Genomic DNA, 20,804 nt, shown 5'->3' with positions numbered 1-20,804 from the left:
AGTATCACATGCTTTGAGGAGTAAAAACTGCTGCTGCCACATTGCAATTTCCCGACAGTTTCTGTGGGTCAGTCTATCTATCTATATGACACTTGTTTGCCTTATAATATACAAGCATGTTGAAAGAAATGTATGTATGTACATTTATATGTCTGTCTGTACTGCTGCACACATCACATACTTCCACATAAACCGATCAGCAAGCACATTAAATCCACTACTCAGTTTGTATGCAGAGGATATTTTGTTGTATTTACAGAACCCAATATCATCCCCACTGGAATTGTTCAATCTTATACCTAAATTTGACGTTCAAGGTGTAAACTTGAAGTTGGTCCAACACTCTGAAATGAAACAACAAACAGCGACGTTTCAAACATTTTCTCTTTGCGATCGGTCTGTTTAAAGGAATTCTTTTAGAAGGCAGCGGTGCATTATGGGAAAAACAGGGGAAATGATTAATCTATCCTTCCGATTATTATGATAAATTATTTGAATTAATGGTCCTGGACCCTCCCTCCGTGGGGGGTTGCGTTTTACGACCGGGACAGTTTCTATCTGAAAATATTCTTGTTCACATGCGAGAACCGTGCGGCAGAGCGACATGCGGCAAAATCCCTAACCTGTGCTGTCCTTGTACAACTCATACTTACCTGGTAGGGGAGACACCATGATCATGAAGGTGGTTCACCCAGGGCGAGGCTCAGCCATTGCACTCCGGTTGTGCTGACCCCTGCGAATTCTCCAAATGTGGGAATCTCGACTGCATCATTTCTGGTAGTGGGGGACTGCGTTCGCGCTCTCCCCTGGTCAGCTGTTAAATGAAATCATAACAGTGGTTGTCAGGAACTTGACACATACTTGGCATGGATCGAGAGAGTGAACCATAAATATTTGATTGATTCATCTGGAATTAAATCGACACACTGTTTAGAACACAATTTAATCTTACTGTACTTCTAATCTCTTTATCTTAAAAAGCACCAGAAGGATATCTTTTTCAAAATGTGAATCTTTATGCAAAACAATCAACACAACAGTAGATTTTTCTTTGTTGAAGTCGATTAATTATCTCTAACTGCGCGGTCTGTTTAATGGAATTCTTTTAGAAGGCAGCGGTGCATTATGGGAAACAGGAGAAATAATTCATCTATCCTTCCGTTTATTATGATCAATTATTTGAATTAGTGGTCCTGGACCCTCCGTTAGGTGTTGTCGTGTTACGATGGGGACAGTTTATCAGGGATCCAACCTACCAAGGTCACCCTCATCTGCAATTTCATAAATAGACTTGAACAGGTAGCAAAGATACTGAGCGAGCCCGAAGCCATAGCTACAATTCCAACGATGGATACCATACAGAAATGCAATGCTTTTCATCCCCTTAATAACTCAGCTCAGCCCCTCACGCCTCAGCTTTGAAATCCAAGCTCCATTTTGCTTTACTAAGTCTTCTGATTTAAGCATCATCGACAATTTCTACTAGGCATTCAAGCCACCATTAATAGCATGTTTGGTAATGTGGACATTCCTCAAGTGGAACTGGTGATTTCAGCTGGCCCATTGGCGGATAAGTTCCTGATCCTAACCCGCAGTGACTAAAGCTTTCCCTGACCGGGAATCGAACCCGGGCTGCGGCTGTGAAAGCGCCGAATCCTAGCCACTTGACCATCAGGGATCCAGCTGGCTGAGGTCACCCTCATCAGCAATGGCATAAATAGAAGGTAACATGGAGCATAGAAGCTGACTCTAATCCTAACCCAAACCCCTTACCCCTCACCCTAACCCATGGCTACAAGTCCAGCGATGGATACCGTACAGAAATGTTGTGATGTCTCATCCCTCCGATAGCTCAGCTGAGCATAGTTCAGCAGAGGAGAAAGAAGGCAGCCTTGAGGGGACCCGGTGCTGATGGTCCGGGAGTCACATAATTTTTTTTTCCCAGCTTCATGTACTGCTTCCTGTCAGGCAGGAAGTCTGTGATCCACCTGCAGGTGGAGTCAGGCACACTCAGCTGGGAAAGCTTGTCCAGCAGAAGAGCCCGAATGATTGTGTTAAAAGCGGAGCTAAAATCCACAAACAGGATCCTGGTGTAGGTTCCTGAGGAGTCCAGGTGCTGGAGGATGAAGTGGAGGGCCAAGTTTACTGCATCGTCTACAGACCTGTAGGTGAACCGCAGCGGGTCCAGGAGAGGGTCTGTGATGGATTTGAGGTAGGAAAGCACAAGGCGTTCAAAAGACTTTATGGCCACATTTGAAGTCTATAAATTATTATTATCTTTAACTACGCAACAGTAAAATAGACAATATTCTTACTTTTTGGACACGATAGCCATACATATAAAACAAACAGTGATGATTCTTTATAGTTATTATTATATTATTATATTATATTATTGTACTCATCATCATTGATACCATTTTACTATGAAAATGTTTCACAGATTTTTATATATCTGCAAGGTCAAAGTTACTAGAATCCACAACTGTAGAGACGACCTCCCTCCAGTCCCAAATGTGGGAATCTCTACTGCAGAATTTCTAGTAGTGGGGGACTGCGGGCGGGTTCTCCCCCGAACATGTGTTCAATGGAAACTTGATTCAGGGATTCTACTGTCATGGTGAAGCTTCAGGGGCGGATTTAACAGCTGTAAGTATCACATGCTTTGAGGAGTAAAAACTTTCAACTGTTAATGTACGTGTGGAGGTGCAGGTGGTTGTTTATGTATGTATTATAATGATTACATTTGTCTATCCGTTAATACAGAAGTGTATTTTTTTCATGTTGGGTGTTGTTTGTTTGAGTTTTGTTTTTCATTCTGTTTTTATTTCATAATACTTCAGGTTTGTTCAAGATCATACTGCTTTCAATTTTAAGCATTTATATTCCATTATGCTGCCATATTTTATCATTTTTTTTATGGTACACAGTTAACTGTGAGTCTGTATCTTATATTTCACCCTTTTCACATATATTGTCAATTTATTTTTTATATTTGGATTTTCATATTTTATTCTATTGTTATGACTGCCTATTGTTTTGATGTGAGCTGCTGCCACATTGCAATTTCCCTCAAGTTTCTGTTGGTCAGTCTATCTATCTATATGACACTTGTTTGCCTTATAATATACAAGCATGTTGGATGAAATTTATGTATGTACATTTATATGTCTGTCTTTACTGCTGCACACATCACATACCTCCACATAAACCGATCAGCCAGCACATTAAATCCACTACTCAGTTTGTATGCAGAGGATATTTTGTTGTATTTACAGAAGTCAATATCATCCCCACTGGAAGTGTTCAATCTTATACCTAAATTTGATGTTCAAGGTGTAAACTTGAAGTTGGTCCAACACTCTGAAATGAAACAACAAACAGCGACGTTTCAAACATTTTCTCTTTGCGATCGGTCTGTTTAAAGGAATTCTTTTAGAAGGCAGCGGTGCATTATGGGAAAAACAGGGGAAATGATTAATCTATCCTTCCGATTATTATGATAAATTATTTGAATTAATGGTCCTGGACCCTCCGTGGGGGGTTGGGTTTTACGACCGGGACAGTCTCTACCTGAAAATATTCTTGTTCACATGCGAGAACCGTGCGGCAGAGCGACATGCGGCAAAATGCCTAACCTGTGCTGTCCTTGTACAACTCATACTTACCTGGTAGGGGAGACACCATGATCATGAAGGTGGTTCACCCAGGGCGAGGCTCAGCCATTGCACTCCAGTTGTGCTGACCCCTGCGAATTCTCCAAATGTGGGAATCTCGACTGCATCATTTCTGGTAGTGGGGGACTGCGTTCGCGCTCTCCCCTTATCAACTGTTAAATGAAATCATAACAGTGGTTGTCAGGAACTTGACACATACTTGGCATGGATCGAGAGAGTGAACCATAAATATTTGATTGATTCATCTGGAATTAAATCGACACACTGTTTAGAACACAATTTAATCTTACTGTACTTCTAATCTCTTTATCTTAAAAAGCACCAGAAGGATATCTTTTTCAAAATGTGAATCTTTATGCAAAACAATCAACACAACAGTAGATTTTTCTTTGTTGAAGTCGATGAATTATCTCTAACTGCGCGGTCTGTTTAAAGGAATTCTTTTAGAAGGCAGCGGTGCATTGTGGGAAACAGGGGAAATAATTCATCTATCCTTCCGATTATTATGATCAATTATTTGAATTAGTGGTCCTGGACCCTCCGTTAGGTGTTGTCGTGTTACGACGGGGACAGTTTATCAGGGATCCAACCTACCAAGGTCACCCTCATCTGCAATTTCATAAATAGACTTGAACAGGTAGCAAAGAAGCTGAGCGAGCCCGAAGCCATAGCTACAAGTACAACGATCGATACCATACAGAAATGCAATGCTTTTCATCCCTTTAATAGCTCAGCCCCTCACGCCTCAGCTTTGAAATCCAAGCTACATTTTGCTTTACTAAGTCTTCTGATTTAAGCATCATCGACAATTTCTACAAGGCATTCAAGCCACCATGAATAGCATGTTTGGTAATGTGGACATTCTGAAAGCGGAACTGGTGATTTCAGCTGGCCCATTGGCGGACAAGTTCCTGATCCTAACCCGCAGTGACTAAAGCTTTCCCTGACCGGGAATCGAACCCGGGCCGCGGCGGTGAGAGCGCCGAATCCTAGCCACTAGACCATCAGGGATCCAACTGACTGAGGTCACCCTCATCAGCAATTGCATAAATAGAAGGGAACATGGAGCAAAGAAGCTGACTCTAATCCTAACCCAAACCCCTAACCCCTCACCCCTCACCCTAACCCATGGCTACAAGTCCAGCGATGGATACCGTACAGAAATGTTGTGATGTCTCATCCCTCCGATAGCTCAGCTGAGCATAGTTCAGCAGAGGAGAAAGAAGGCAGCCTTGAGGGGACCCGGTGCTGATGGTCCGGGAGTCAGATCATTTTTTTTCCCAGCTTCATGTACTGCTTTCTGTACTGCTTCCTGTCAGGCAGGAAGTCTGTGATCCACCTGCAGGTGGAGTCAGGCACACTCAGCTGGGAAAGCTTGTCCAGCAGAAGAGCCCGAATGATTGAAATCTGAAATCCCAAATCCACAAACAGGATCCTGGTGTAGGTTCCTGAGGAGTCCAGGTGCTGGAGGATGAAGGGGAGGGCCAAGTTTACTGCATCGTCTACAGACCTGTAGGTGAACCGCAGGGGCTCCAGGAGAGGGTCTGTGACGGATTTGAGGTAGGAAAGCACAAGGCGTTCAAAAGACTTTATCACCACATTTGAAGTCTATAAATTATTATTATCTTTAACTACGCAACAGTAAAATAGACAATATTCTTTCTTTTTGGACACGATAGCCATACATATAAAACAAACAGTGATGATTGTTTATAGTTATTATTATACTCATCATCATTGATGCCATTTTACTATGAAAATGTTTCACAGATTTTTATATATCTGCAAGGTCATGGTTACTAGAATCCACAACTGTAGACACAACCTCTCTACGGTCCCAAACGTGAGAATCTCTACTGCAGAATTTCTAGTAGTGGGGAACTGCGGTCGGGTTCTCCCCCGAACATGTGTTCAATGGAAACTTGATTCAGGGATTCTACTGTCATGGTGAAGCTTCAGGGGCGGATTTAACAGCTGTAAGTATCACATGCTTTGAGGAGTAAAAACTTTCAACTGTTAATGTACGTGTGCAGGTGGTTGTTTATGTATGTATTATAATGATTACATTTGTCTATCCGTTAATACAGAAGTGTATTTTTTTCATGTTGGGTGTTGTTTGTTTGAGTTTTGATTTCATTCTGTTTTTATTTCATAATACTTCAGGTTCGTTCAAGATCATACTGCTTTCAATTTTGAGCATTTATATTCCATTATGCTGCCATATTTTATCATTTTTTTATGGTACGCAGTTAACTGTGAGATTGTATTGTATATTTCACCCTTTTCACATATATTGTCAATTTCTTTTTTATATTTGGATTTTCATATTTTATTCTATTGTTATGACTGCCTATTGTTTTGATGTGAGCTGCTGCCACATTGCAATTTCCCGACAGTTTCTGTGGGTCAGTCTATCTATCTATATGACACTTGTTTGCCTTATAATATACAAGCATGTTGGATGAAATTTATGTATGTACATTTATATGTCTGTCTGTACTGCTGCACACATCACATACGTCCACATAAACCGATCAGCCAGCACATTAAATCCACTACTCAGTTTGTATGCAGAGGATATTTTGTTGTATTTACAGAAGTCAATATCATCCCCACTGGAAGTGTTCAATCTTATACCTAAATTTGATGTTCAAGGTGTAAACTTGAAGTTGGTCCAACACTCTGAAATGAAACAACAAACAGCGACGTTTCAAACATTTTCTCTATGCAATCGGTCTGTTTAAAGGAATTCCTTTAGAAGGCAGCGGTGCATTATGGGAAAAACAGGGGAAATGATTAATCTATCCTTCCGATTATTATGACAAATTCTTTGAATTAGTGGTCCTGGACCCTCCGTTAGGTGTTGTCGTGTTACGACGGGGACAGTTTATCAGGGATCCAACCTACCAAGGTCACCCTCACCTGCAATTTCATAAAAAGACTTGAACAGGTAGTAAAGAAGCTCAGCGAGCCCGAAGCCATAGCTACAAGTCCAACGATGGATACCATACAGAAATGCAATGTTTTTCATCCCTTTAATAGCCCAGCCCCTCACACCTCGGCTTTTAAATCCAAGCTACATTTTGCTTTTCTAAGTCTTCTGATTTAAGCATCATCGACAATTTCTACAAGGCATTCAAGCCACCATGAACAGCATATTTGGTAATGTGGACATTCGGAAAGTGGAACGTGTGATTTCGGCTGGCCCATTGGCGGACAAGATCCTGATGCTAACCCGCAGTGACTAAAGCTTTCCATGACAGGGAATCGAACCCGGGCCGCGGCGGTGAGAGCGCCGAATCCTAGCCACTAGACCATCAGGGATCCAACTGACTGATGTCACCCTCATCAGCAATTGCATAAATAGAAGGGAACATGGAGCAAAGAAGCTGACTCTAATCCTAACCCAAACCCCTAACCCCTCACCCTAACCCATGGCTACAAGTCCAGCGATGGATACCGTACAGAAATGTTGTGATGTCTCATCCCTCCGATAGCTCAGCTGAGCATAGTTCAGCAGAGGAGAAAGAAGGCAGCCTTGAGGGGACCCGGTGCTGATGGTCCGGGAGTCAGATAAAAAATTTTTCCCAGCTTCATGTACTGCTTCCTGTCAGGCAGGAAGTCTGTGATCCACCTGCAGGTGGAGTCAGGCACACTCAGCTGGGAAAGCTTGTCCGGCAGAAGAACCCGAATGATTGAAATCTGAAATCCCAAATCCACAAACAGGATCCTGGTGTAGGTTCCTGAGGAGTCCAGGTTCTGGAGGATGAAGTGGAGGGCCAAGTTTACTGCATCGTCTACAGACCTGTAGGTGAACTGCAGGGGGTTCAGGAGAGGGTCTGTGATGGATTTGAGGTAGGAAAGCACAAGGCGTTCAAAAGACTTTATCACCACATTTGAAGTCTATAAATTATTATTATCTTTAACTACGTAACAGTAAAATAGACAATATTCTTTCTTTTTGGACACGATAGCCATACATATAAAACAAACAGTGATGATTCTTTATAGTTATTATTATACTCATCATCATTGATGCCATTTTACTATGAAAATGTTTCACAGATTTTTATATATCTGCAAGGTCATAGTTACTAGAATCCACAACTGTAGACACAACCTCTCTACGGTCCCAAACGTGAGAATCTATACTGCAGAATTTCTGGTTGTGGGGAACTGCGGTCGGGTTCTCCCCCGAACATGTGTTCAATGGAAACTTGATTCAGGGATTCTACTGTCATGGTGAAGCTTCAGGGGCGGATTTAACAGCTGTAAGTATCACATGCTTTGAGGAGTAAAAACATTCAACTGTTAATGTACGTGTGGAGGTGCAGGTGGTTGTTTATGTATGTATTATAATGATTACATTTGTCTATCCGTTAATACAGAAGTGTATTTTTTTCATGTTGGGTGTTGTTTGTTTGAGTTTTGTTTTTCATTCTGTTTTTATTTCATAATACTTCAGGTTCGTTCAAGATCATACTGCTTTCAATTTTGAGCATTTATATTCCATTATGCTGCCATATTTTATCATTGTTTTTATGGTTCGCAGTTAACTGTGAGTTTGTATTGTAGATTTCACCCATTTCACATATATTGTCAATTTCTTTTTTATATTTGGATTTTCATATTTTATTCTATTGTTATGACTGCTTATTGTTTTGATGTGAGCTGCTGCCACATTGCAATTTCCCGACAGTTTCTGTGGGTCAGTCTATCTATCTATATGACACTTGTTTGCCTTATAATATACAAGCATGTTGGATGAAATTTATGTATGTACATTTATATGTCCGTCTGTACTGCTGCACACATCACATACCTCCACATAAACCGATCAGCCAGCACATTAAATCCACTACTCAGTTTGTATGCAGAGGATATTTTGTTGTATTTACAGAACCCAATATCATCCCCACTGGAAGTGTTCAATCTTATACCTAAATCTGATGTTCAAGGTGTAAACTTGAAGTTGGTCCAACACTCTGAAATGAAACAACAAACAGCAACGTTTCAAACATTTTCTCTTTGCGATCGGTCTGTTTAAAGGAATTATTTTAGAAGGCAGCGGTGCATTATGGGAAACAGGGGAAATAATTCATCTATCCTTCCGATTATTATGATCAATTATTTGAATTAGTGGTCCTGGACCCTCCGTGGGGGGTTGCGTTTTACGACCGGGACAGTTTCTACCTGAAAATATTCTTGTTCACATGTGAGAACCGTGCGGCAGAGCGACATGCGGCAGAATGCCTAACCTGTGCTGTCCTCGTACAACTCATACTTACCTGGTAGGGGAGACACCATGATCATGAAGGTGGTTCACCCAGGGCGAGGCTCAGCCATTGCACTCCGGTTGTGCTGACCCCTGCGAATTCTCCAAATGTGGGAATCTCGACTGCATTATTTCTGGTAGTGGGGGACTGTGTTCGCGCTCTCCCCTGATCAGCTGTTAAATGAAATCATAACAGTGGTCGTCAGGAACTTGACACATACTTGGCATGGATCGAGAGAGTGAACCATAAATATTTGATTGATTCATCTGGAATTAAATCAACACACTGTTTAGAACACACTTTAATCTTACTGTACTTCTAATCTCTTTATCTTAAAAAGCACCGGAAGGATATCTTTTTCAAAATGTGAATCTTTATGCAAAACAATCAACACAACAGTAGATTTTTCTTTGTTGAAGTCGATAAATTATCTCTAACTGCGCGGTCTGTTTAAAGGAATTCTTTTAGAAGGCAGCGCTGCATTATGGGAAACAGGGGAAGTAATTCATCTATCCTTCCGATTATTATGATCAATTATTTGAATTAGTGGTCCTGGACCCTCCGTTAGGTGTTGTCGTGTTACGACGGGGACAGTTTATCAGGGATCCAACCTACCAAGGTCACCCTCATCTGCAATTTCATAAATAGACTTGAACAGGTAGCAAAGAAGCTGAGCGAGCCCGAAGCCATAGCTACAAGTCCAACGATGGATACCATACAGAAATGCAATGCTTTTCATCCCTTTAATAGCTCAGCCCCTCACGCCTCAGCTTTGAAATCCAAGCTCCATTTTGCTTTACTAAGTCTTCTGATTTAAGCATCATCGACAATTTCTACAAGGCATTCAAGCCACCATTAATAGCATGTTTGGTAATGTGGACATTCCTCAAGTGGATCTGGTGATTTCAGCTGGCCCATTGGCGGACAAGTTCCTGATCCTAACCCGCAGTGACTAAAGCTTTCCCTGACCGGGAATCGAACCCGGGCTGCGGCGGTGAAAAAGCCGAATCCTAGCCACTAGACCATCAGGGATCCAGCTGACTGCGGTCACCCTCATCAGCAATGGCATAAATAGAAGGGAACATGGTGCATAGAAGCTGACTCTAATCCTAACCCAAACCCCTTACCCCTCACCCTAACCCATGGCTACAAGTCCAGTGATGGATACCGTACGATAATGTTGTGATGTGTCATCCCTCCGATAGCTCAGCTGAGCATAGTTCAGCAGAGGAGAAAGAAGGAAGCCTTGAGGGGACCCGGTGCTGATGGTCCGGGAGTCAGATAATTTTTTTTCCCAGCTTCATGTACTGCTTCCTGTCAGGCAGGAAGTCTGTTATCCACCTGCAGGTGGAGTCAGGCACACTCAGCTGGGAAAGCTTGTCCGGCAGAAAGACCCGAATGATTGAAATCTGAAATCCCAAATCCACAAACAGGATCCTGGTGTAGGTTCCTGAGGAGTCCAGGTTCTGGAGGATGAAGTGGAGGGCCAAGTGTACTGCATCGTCTACAGACCTGTAGGTGAACTGCAGGGGGTTCAGGAGAGGGTCTGTGATGGATTTGAGGTAGGAAAGCACAAGGCGTTCAAAAGACTTTATCAACACATTTGAAGTCTATAAATTATTATTTATAAGATTTATAAGATGGTGGAGTGTAGACACAAAAGAGGAGGGAGGTTCCTCCAATGATTCTTAGAACTTCTTGCCATGGGAAAACATGTTCTTTTTCAATTTCCCCGCCAAATTTGGATTGATATTGATCACATACAACTATAAGATGGAGATGTTTCCGCCCGGTTTCGAACCAGGGACCTTTCGCGTGTGAGGCGAACGTGATAACCACTACACTACGGAAACTGAAAATATGTTTCAGACACCCTAGGTCTGGTGCTGGATACCAGAGGACACCTGTTTTGGTGGCACTAAGTGGAGCGACAAGATATTTGTGGTTATAAGTGGTTGTAAGTGTTTAAATATCGCTGAACAGGGGCTTTACAATCGTTCCTGGATGATGGAGTGTAGACACAAATGGAGAGGGGGGTTCCTCCGATGGTTCTTAGAACTTCTTTCCGTGTGGAAACATGTTTTTTGAATGATCGCAAGAGACTTCTGAGAGGCAGGACTAGTATATCTTTGGATGATGTGACAATTCTGCCCGCTCCTGAAACCAGTAAGAGCTCAACAGGTTTTGAGTTTCTCCGCCAAATTTGGATTGAAAGTAATCACCTATGACTACGAGATCGCAATGTTTCTGCCCGGTCTCGAGCCGGGGTCCTTTCGCGTGTTAGGCGAACGTGATAACCACTACACCACAGAAACTGATAGCACCTTTGGCACACCCGAATATATGACGTCATAACAGGCGAGGCCCTGATGGAGATCCTATCCAATTGGTTTATTTGTCTGTTAGTCTGTCTGTCTTCTATAGTAGGAGGCACTTGAAGAGGCCTCTTCCAGTCGGTTGACAGCCGCATTCCAAACAAGTTCCAGCCAGTTTCCAGCCAGCCACCATGTGCTCCCCACCCGGTTGCCATTACCCCCCCCCCCCCACTCCTCATGTGTCATGATAGGGCGTGTTTAATTTTGACTGTAAACACAGCCATTTTTTCAATTGCAGTGTGCACCATGAGATGGCGCTAACTTCACGAAAAACACAATCACATTCCAGAGAGCGATTTCAGATTTTCACTCATAACCTGAGATATTGTCCTTGAACCATCATTTCTCAAAACAAATTTTTTTTGGTCGCCATAATGAGAACAGGTCTTTATGACTTATTTTAATCTACATGTTGCACAGGTGTTTAATTTCAAAAGGGGAGCAGTTTTTTATTTACTTTTTGAAAATTACAAAGTTCAATGGCTTTTAATGGAGCACTCAAACTGGGTCAATGTAATTATAGTTTCAAGTTTATTGTCAAATACTTGTTAAGAATGCAGGCATCACTACCAGTAAGGAGATTCTTGGTCTCAGAGCCGACTCAACTTTCCATAATACAGTGGTGCAAAAAAGTATTTAGTCAGCCACCAATTGTGCAAGTTCTTCCACTTGAAAATATGAGAGAGGCCTGTTATTTTCATCATAGGTATACCTCGACTATAAGAGGCAAAATGAGAAAAAAAAATCCAGAAAATCACATTGTCTGATTTTTAAAGAATTTATTTGCAAATTATGGTATGGTATTAAGTATTTGGTCAATAACAAAAGTTAATCTCAATACTTTGTTATATACCCTTTGTTTGCAATGACAGAGGTCAAACGTTTTCTGTAAGTCTTCACAAGGTTTTCAAACATTGTTGCTGGTATTTTGGCCCATTCCTCCATGCAGATCTCCTCTATAGCAGTGATGTTTTGGGGCTGTCGCTGGGCAACACGGACTTTCAACTCCCTCCAAAGATTTTCTATGGGGTTGAGATCTGGAGACTGGCTAGGCCACTCTAGGACCTTGAAATGCTTCTTACGAAGCCACTCCTTTGTTGCCCGGGCGGTGTGTTTGGGATCATTCTCATGCTGAAAGAACCAGCCACGTTTCATCTTCAAAGCCCTTGCTGATGGAAGGAGGTTTTCACTCAAAATCTCACGATACATGGCCCCATTCATTCTTTCCTTTACATGGATCAGTCGTCCAGGTCCCTTTGCAGAAAAACAGCCCCAAAGCATGATGTTTCCACCCCTGTGCTTCACAGTAGGTATCGTTTTCTTTGGATGCAACTCAGCTTTCTTTCTCCTCCAAACACGACAAGTTGAGTTTTTACCAAAAAGTTCTATTTTGGTTTCATCTGACCATATGACATTCTCCCAATCCTCTTCTGGATCATCCAAATGCTCTCTAGTAAACTTCATACGGGCCTGAACATGTACTGGCTTAAGCAGGGGGGCACGTCTGGCACGGCGGGATTTGAGTCCCTGGCGGCGTAGTGTGTTACTGATGGTAGCCTTTGTTACTTTGGTCCCAGCTCTCTGCAGGTCATTCACTAGGTCCCCCCGTGTGGTTCTGTGATGTTTGCTCACTGTTCTTGTGATCATTTTGACCCCACGGGGTGAGATCTTGCGTGGAGCCCCAGATCGAGGGAGATTATCAGTGGTCTTGTATGTCTTCCATTTTCTAATAATTGCTCCCACAGTTGATTTCTTCACAACAAGCTGCTTAACTTTTGCAGATTCAGTCTTCCCAGCCTGGTGCAGGTCTACAATTTTGTTTCTTGTGTCCTTTGACAGCTCTCTGGTCTTGGCCATAGTGGAGTTTGGAGTGTGACTGTTTGAGGTTGTGGACAGGTGTCTTTTATACTGATAACGAGTTCAAACAGGTGCTATTAATACAGGTAACGAGTGGAGGACAGAGGAGCCTCTTAAAGAAAAAGTTACAGGTCTGTGAAAGCCAGAAATCTTGCTTGTTTGTAGGTGACCAAATACTTATTTTACCGAGGAATTTACCAATTAATTCATTAAAAATCCTACAATGTGATTTTCTGGATTCTTTCCCCCCATTCTGTCTCTCATAGTCGAAGTGTACCTATGATGAAAATTACAGGCCTCTCTCATCTTTTCAAGTGGGAGAACTTGCACAATTGGTGGCTTACTAAATACTTTTTTGCCCCACTGTACGCAAATTAAGGGTGAATAGTATCTAAGAACAGAATTTAAAGAGCATTTAAACAGATAATTTTTGAACTAGATTTTCAAATCAAAAATGGAAAGATGTGGTGTAGTCGATGTAATATGAAGGTATTTACCTAAATGAAAGACAAAATAAATATAAATATATAAATATAAATTCTTCATAGTTATTATTGTACTCATCATCATTGATACCATTTTACTATGAAAATGTTTCACAGATTTTTATATATCTGCAAGGTCAAAGTTACTAGAATCCACAACTGTAAACACGACCTCCCTCCAGTCCCAAATGTGAGAATCTCTTCTGCAGAATTTCTAATAGTGGGGAACTGCGGTCGGGTTCTTCCCCGAACATGTGTTCAATGGAAACTTGATTCAGGGATTCTACTGTCATGGTGAAGCTTCAGGGGCGGATTTAACAGCTGTAAGTATCACATGCTTTGAGGAGTAAAAACTTTCAACTGTTAATGTATGTGTGGAGGTGCAGGTGGTTGTTTATGTATGTATTATAATGATTACATTTGTCCATCCGTTAATACAGAAGTGTATTTTTTTCATGTTGGGTGTTGTTTGTTTGAGTTTTGTTTTTCATTCTGTTTTTATTTCATAATACTTCAGGTTCGTTCAAGATCATACTGCTTTCAATTTTGAGCATTTATATTCCATTATGCTGCCATATTTTATCATTTTTTTTATGGTACGCAGTTAACTGTGAGTTTGTATTGTATATTTCACCCATTTCACATATATTGTCAATTTCTTTTTTATATTTGGATTTTCATGTTTTATTCTATTGTTATGACTGCCTATTGTTTTGATGTGAGCTGCTGCCACATTGCAATTTCCCGACAGTTTCTGTGGGTCAGTCTATCTATCTATATGACACTTGTTTGCCTTATAATATACAAGCATGTTGGAAGAAATTTATGTATGTACATTTATATGTCTGTCTGTACTGCTGCACACATCACTTACCTCCACATAAACCGATCAGCCAGCACATTAAATCCACTACTCAGTTTGTATGCAGAGGATATTTTGTTGTATTTACAGAACCCAATATCATCCCCACTGGAAATGTTCAATCGTATACCTAAATCTGATGTTCAAGGTGTAAACTTGAAGTTGGTCCAACACTCTGAAATGAAACAACAAACAGCGACGTTTCAAACATTTTCTCTTTGCGATCGGTCTGTTTAAAGGAATTCTTTTAGAAGGCAGCGGTGCATTATGGGAAACAGGGGAAATAATTCATCTATCCTTCCGATTATTATGATCAATTATTTGAATTAGTGGTCCTGGACCCTCCGTGGGGGGTTGCGTTTTACGACCGGGACAGTTTCTACCTGAAAATATTCTTGTTCACATGTGAGAACCGTGCGGCAGAGCGACATGCGGCAGAATGCCTAACCTGTGCTGTCCTTGTACAACTCATACTTACCTGGTAGGGGAGACACCATGATCATGAAGGTGGTTCACCCAGGGCGAGGCTCAGCCATTGCACTCCGGTTGTGCTGACTCCTGCGAATTCTCCAAATGTGGGAATCTCGACTGCATAATTTCTGGTAGTGGGGGACTGCGTTCGCGCTCTCCCCTGATCAGCTGTTAAATGAAATCATAACAGTGGTTGTCAGGAACTTGACACATACTTGGCATGGATCGAGAGAGTGAACCATAAATATTTGATTGATTCATCTGGAATTAAATCGACACACTGTTTAGAACACAATTTAATCTTACTGTACTTCTAATCTCTTTATCTTAAAAAGCACCAAAAGGATATCTTTTTCAAAATGTGAATCTTTATGCAAAACAATCAACACAACAGTAGATTTTTCTTTGTTGAAGTCGATAAATTAACTAATCCACCTGCATAGAGTAGAGTTAGAGAATAGAGTTATAATCCACCTTATTATACTCATCATCATTGATGCCATTTTACTATGAAAATGTTTCACAGATTTTTATATATCTGCAAGGTCATAGTTACTAGAATCCACAACTGTAGACACAACCTCTCTACGGTCCCAAACGTGAGAATCTCTACTGCAGAATTTCTAGTAGTGGGGAACTGCTGTCGGGTTCTCCCCCGAACATGTGTTCAATGGAAACTTGATTCAGGGATTCTACTGTCATGGTGAAGCTTCAGGGGCGGATTTAACAGCTGTAAGTATCACATGCTTTGAGGAGTAAAAACTTTCAACTGTTAATGTACGTGTGGAGGTGCAGGTGGTTGTTTATGTATGTATTATAATGATTACATTTGTCTATCCGTTAATACAGAAGTGTATTTTTTTCGTGTTGTTTGTTTGAGTTTTGTTTTTCATTCTGTTTTTATTTCATAATACTTCAGGTTTGTTCAAGATTATACTGCTTTCAATTTTGAGCATTTATATTCCATTATGCTGCCATATTTTATCATTTTTTTATGGTACGCAGTTAACTGTGAGTTTGTATTGTATATTTCACCCTTTTCACATATATTGTCAATTTCTTTTTTATTTTTGGATTTTCATATTTTATTCTATTGTTATGACTGCCTATTGTTTTGATGTGAGCTGCTGCCACATTGCAATTTCCCTCAAGTTTCTGTGGGTCAGTCTATCTATCTATATGACACTTGTTTGCCTTATAATATACAAGCATGTTGGATGAAATTTATGTATGTACATTTATATGTCTGTCTGTACTGCTGCACACATCACATACCTCCACATAAACCGATCAGCCAGCACATTAAATCCACTACTCAGTTTGTATGCAGAGGATATTTTGTTGTATTTACAGTGTAGTTTAGTTTCTTGATGGGTGTGATGTGCTGAAGAATGAAGGAGTGACCGCTGACACTGACTTGAATAAAATAATAGTTTTATTACACAAATCAGCATCAAACCAGACTTGCCATGGATGTCCTGGGAGAGACCCGAGCCGGATGGAATCTCTGCCAAGTGACGCTCTGCACTCGCTTTTAAAGCGGTACAAAGATAACATACCACATCTGGTTCCAATCCATAGGTGCCCGCTCAGCCTATATCCTGTCCTAAATGTAAACCTTTCCTCCTCTGGTCGAGCTGGAAGAATCAACAAAATTCCTCTCCCATAGGACCTCTCAATAGACCCATTGTTGTTTTGTTCTTCGTATGACATCAAGGCAATAAATCTAATACTAACATAGTTAATATTATGACCGCACTATATCTCAGCTTTGGGAGCTCAGTAACCTATTCACCTCAAACCTTCTAGACACCTCATATTCCCCCCTTCGAGACTACACAAAGTCTCGACAGAGAGAAGAGTAATTGAACATACGATGTTGATTGGCTTAACAGAAATCACTTAATAACAAACACAATTGGTTATAATATACCCCTCTGACCATGCTTAGTCATAGCAATACTGCAAATTTGTGGAGTGTGAGAGCGAAAAACCCATCCGGCAGCTTCATTTCTTAGAACATCCATCAATCAATCAAGACAGGAAAATTCTCTCACGGTCCCTCTGCCCCAGGCAACCACCTATGGTACTCCAAATCAATTAACAGAAAAAGACGAAGGGTTTAGACTACTGTATAGGATGTTACATATAAATGCATACATTAAGAGCCTCAGAAATAAATCAAAAAATTTGTCCAAAGTCAGGCTGGTCGACCCATCGGACCTTCCAGTGGACCTTTCCCTGCCTAGCACCAATGTCCCTCAAAAACCGCAAAAAAAGAAAATACCTGAGGTCCCAATGTATTCACTTCATCCTACTACAGACAACTCAAAGAAAACAATAGCAAATCAAAGTAATATGTCTTGCTAAAAATATCTAGCGTAGAGTACAGGATATTTATCAATAATACAGGTTACATTGTAGTAAACAAACTCCAATATTATAAACACATTCAGGACATATATGTATGTATTGAACTGTTGCTTTTTAACACCATCAACTTTTAATTATATTTCACTCGACACTCCTGATCATGATGTCTTCATTCAGGGTCTGCCGTCCATTTTCCTCCTCCATTTTCGAGTGTCCATGTTTGAATGTTCAAGTCCATTAGGCTGTTAGGATCTCTGGACACAGCCATCCTCTGACTGGTCCTGAAAGAAAGAATCACCAGCCAGTATCTTGCACAAACATCAAATACAGTATAATAATTTCACTTTTGCATTATACTTTAACATTATTCCAATATATGATTAACATTTTCCTTTTCCTCCTTTGTCCATGCATTTTCCTTGTTAACAATAGTGTTGAGTAAATGTAGTGTTAGCTCCTAACTACACACCTCTACCCAATTCAGACCTGTATGCTGACAGATTTTAACAATGCGATTTTTCAGCACACCATTCATTTTTTCACAAATTCCTTGGCTTTGTGGATGATAAACAGCTCCTAAACTTTGTTTAATTCCCAATTTTTGCAGAATTAATTTTACTGTTCTATCCACGAACTCTTTCCCATTATCTGAGGATATCCGATCTGGAAGTCCCCACCTGCTTATGACCTCACGACACAAGAACTTGGCTTGACAACTGACTGAGCATCTTTACGCTTGGTTGGACATGCCTCAGGCCACCGTGAAAATCTATCCACGACGACTAGCATGTATCTTTTACCTCCTATTGGTCTTATCATGTCAACAAAATCCACAACCAACTCACGCATAGGACCTGTCGGAGTTGGAATGTGACCGGGTGGACTCAACACACCCCTCCGAACGTTATTTTTAAGACAGATTGTGCATCTGCCTATGACATAATCAATTTGCTCAAGCAAGTACGGTGCCCAAAAACCATACTCTTTCGTGATCTTTCTCCTTACCTCCCCCCTTGCAACATGGGCTAACCCATGTGCTTCCTGAATCATCAGACCTAGTAGGTCAGAGGGTGCTACCATCAGTCCTTCATGATTTTTCCACAGACCAGTAGAATCTTGTGTGGCCCCTCGGGCCAACCATAATTGTTTATCGATGGCTGACGCCACCTCTTGCATCGCGATCACATCTCTGAGCGTGATTTTATCTTCCAAGTCCACTTCATGAGTGACCAGAAGAACCTTGCCTGCTTTGTTTGCTCCTGTAACTGCTTTAGCAGCCTCATCAGCCGCTTTGTTACCTTGTGTGACCCTTGACGTGTCTATTTTGTGTGCTGCACACTTAGCTACAGCTATTTCCTTTGGTTTCATCATTGCATGCAACAATTTCATTATTTGGGCATGATGCTGTATCGGAGAACCATCGGTTTTCTTAAATCCTCGATTTTTCCATACTGATCCAAATAAATGACACACATTATGTGCATATGCCGAATCTGTATATATTGTCACTCGCTTGCCTTCGGCCAATAGACAAGCTTCAGTCAGGCCCACAAGCTCAGCAAGCTGTGCAGAAGCAGGTTGTGGTATTACTTCTGCTTTCTCAACAACAAATTCAGTTCCCTGGGCTTTGACTACTGCATAACCAGCACTCAATGTGTCTCCTATTCGATAGCAGGACCCGTCAGTCCAATACTCCACATCTGACACATGAAGTGGGAAAGCTTGCAAGTCTGATCTGAGCTTTGCATATCTCTCTACTTCCTGAATACAATCATGTGGCTCTCCATCCCCTGGTGTTGGTAAATTATCAGCTGGATTTACCGTGACGCACCTTACTAAGGTGACATCTTCCTGCTCTAAGAGCCTATGATAGTCTCTTAGCCTAGACATAGTCAATGTACATTTACCGAAGTTCAAAAGATTTCTGAGACTATGATGGGTAAGAATTGTCACTGGGTAACCCATAGTTACTGATGATGCTTTCTCATACATTAGATAAACTCCCACCATTGCTCTGTAGCACAGTGGTAGCCCCGATTCTACTTCTGAATAGGCAGTAGAATAATACGACACAGGTTGAGGACTTGTCCCTGTACCTGTTGGCTGACAAAGAACTGCACATGCATATTTGCCTCCAGTGGACGTGGCCACATACAGCAAAAAGTTCTTAGAGTAGTCTGGCAGCGCTAGCGCTGGAGCTTCTTGTAGCCTCTGTTTGATCGTTTCAAATGCCATAAGACCTTCCTGGGTCCAGGTGAGGTTACAATGGAGTTGAGCATTCCCAGTTTCTTTTATCATAGCTCTCAAAGGCCCTGTTAGGCAGGCATAATCTTCTACCCAGGCTGAAGAATATCCCGCAATGCCAAGAAATGTCATCATCTCTCTGACTGTTCTAGGCTTTGGTGCCGTTCGGATGGCTTCCAAATGACTCTCAGAGATGCTTCTGTGTCCATGGGTTATTGTTTGACCCAAATAAACAACTTTTTCTTGACAATACTGTAGCTTCTTCTGAGAGGCCTTGTGACCTTTGTCTGCCAATTGCTGTAACAGTTTGATTGAATCCTCATGGCATGTTTCCTTATCCGGTGAACAGATGACGATGTCGTCCACATACTGAATGACAGTACTTTTCAAGATCTGATCAATTCCAGCGAAGTCATCCTGCAATACTTTATTGAAAATGTGAGGGCTGTGTTTGAATCCTTGAGGGAGCCTCTTGTACTTGAAGGTTTGTCCTTTGTATGTGAATCCAAACAATCCTTGACTTTCTTCGCTCAGTGGAACACTGAAAAATGCTCCACACAAATCCAACACTGTGAAGTGTGTAGCCTCTGGAGGAATTTGGGCTAACAAGGTATGTGGATCTGGTACATCTGCTGGAAAATCCTGCACCACTTCATTTATCGCTCTTAAATCATGTACCAAGCGATAGGACTCATCTGGTTTCTTTAAAGGCAATATAGGTGTATTGCTCTGAGTATCCAAACATATTTCCACTACACCTGCTTTTAACAGTCCTTCAATTTGTGGTTCAATCCCTTTGATTGCCTCCTCCTTTAGTGGATATTGGTTCTTCCAAGGAGGTTTGGTTCCTGGTCTCAGTTCAACTCTCACCGGTTGGGCTGACTTCACAAGTCCGATGTCCGTACTATGTCGTGACCACAAACATTCTGGAATTTGTTGCAGCATCTCCTCTCTCATGCTGTCTGAGTCCAATTTAGCACTGAACATTGACTCATGTGTCATCTGTATCACTTGTGGTTGTCCTTGTCCTTGAGCTGAAATCATGATTTTCATGAACTTCTGTTCTTCACTTATCCAGATAGCAAGATTCTCCTTTATTGGTGAAAAAATGGCTTCCTCAGCTTCTGCCATCATTTCTCCTATTTGCTTCTGCTCAAATCCTTCAGCCACCATTAAAGTCACAT

Source organism: Zeus faber (assembly GCF_960531495.2).
Source record: "Zeus faber genome assembly, chromosome: 14".
Classification (NCBI taxonomy): domain Eukaryota; kingdom Metazoa; phylum Chordata; class Actinopteri; order Zeiformes; family Zeidae; genus Zeus; species Zeus faber.
Note: the sequence above shows the minus strand (reverse complement) of the source record.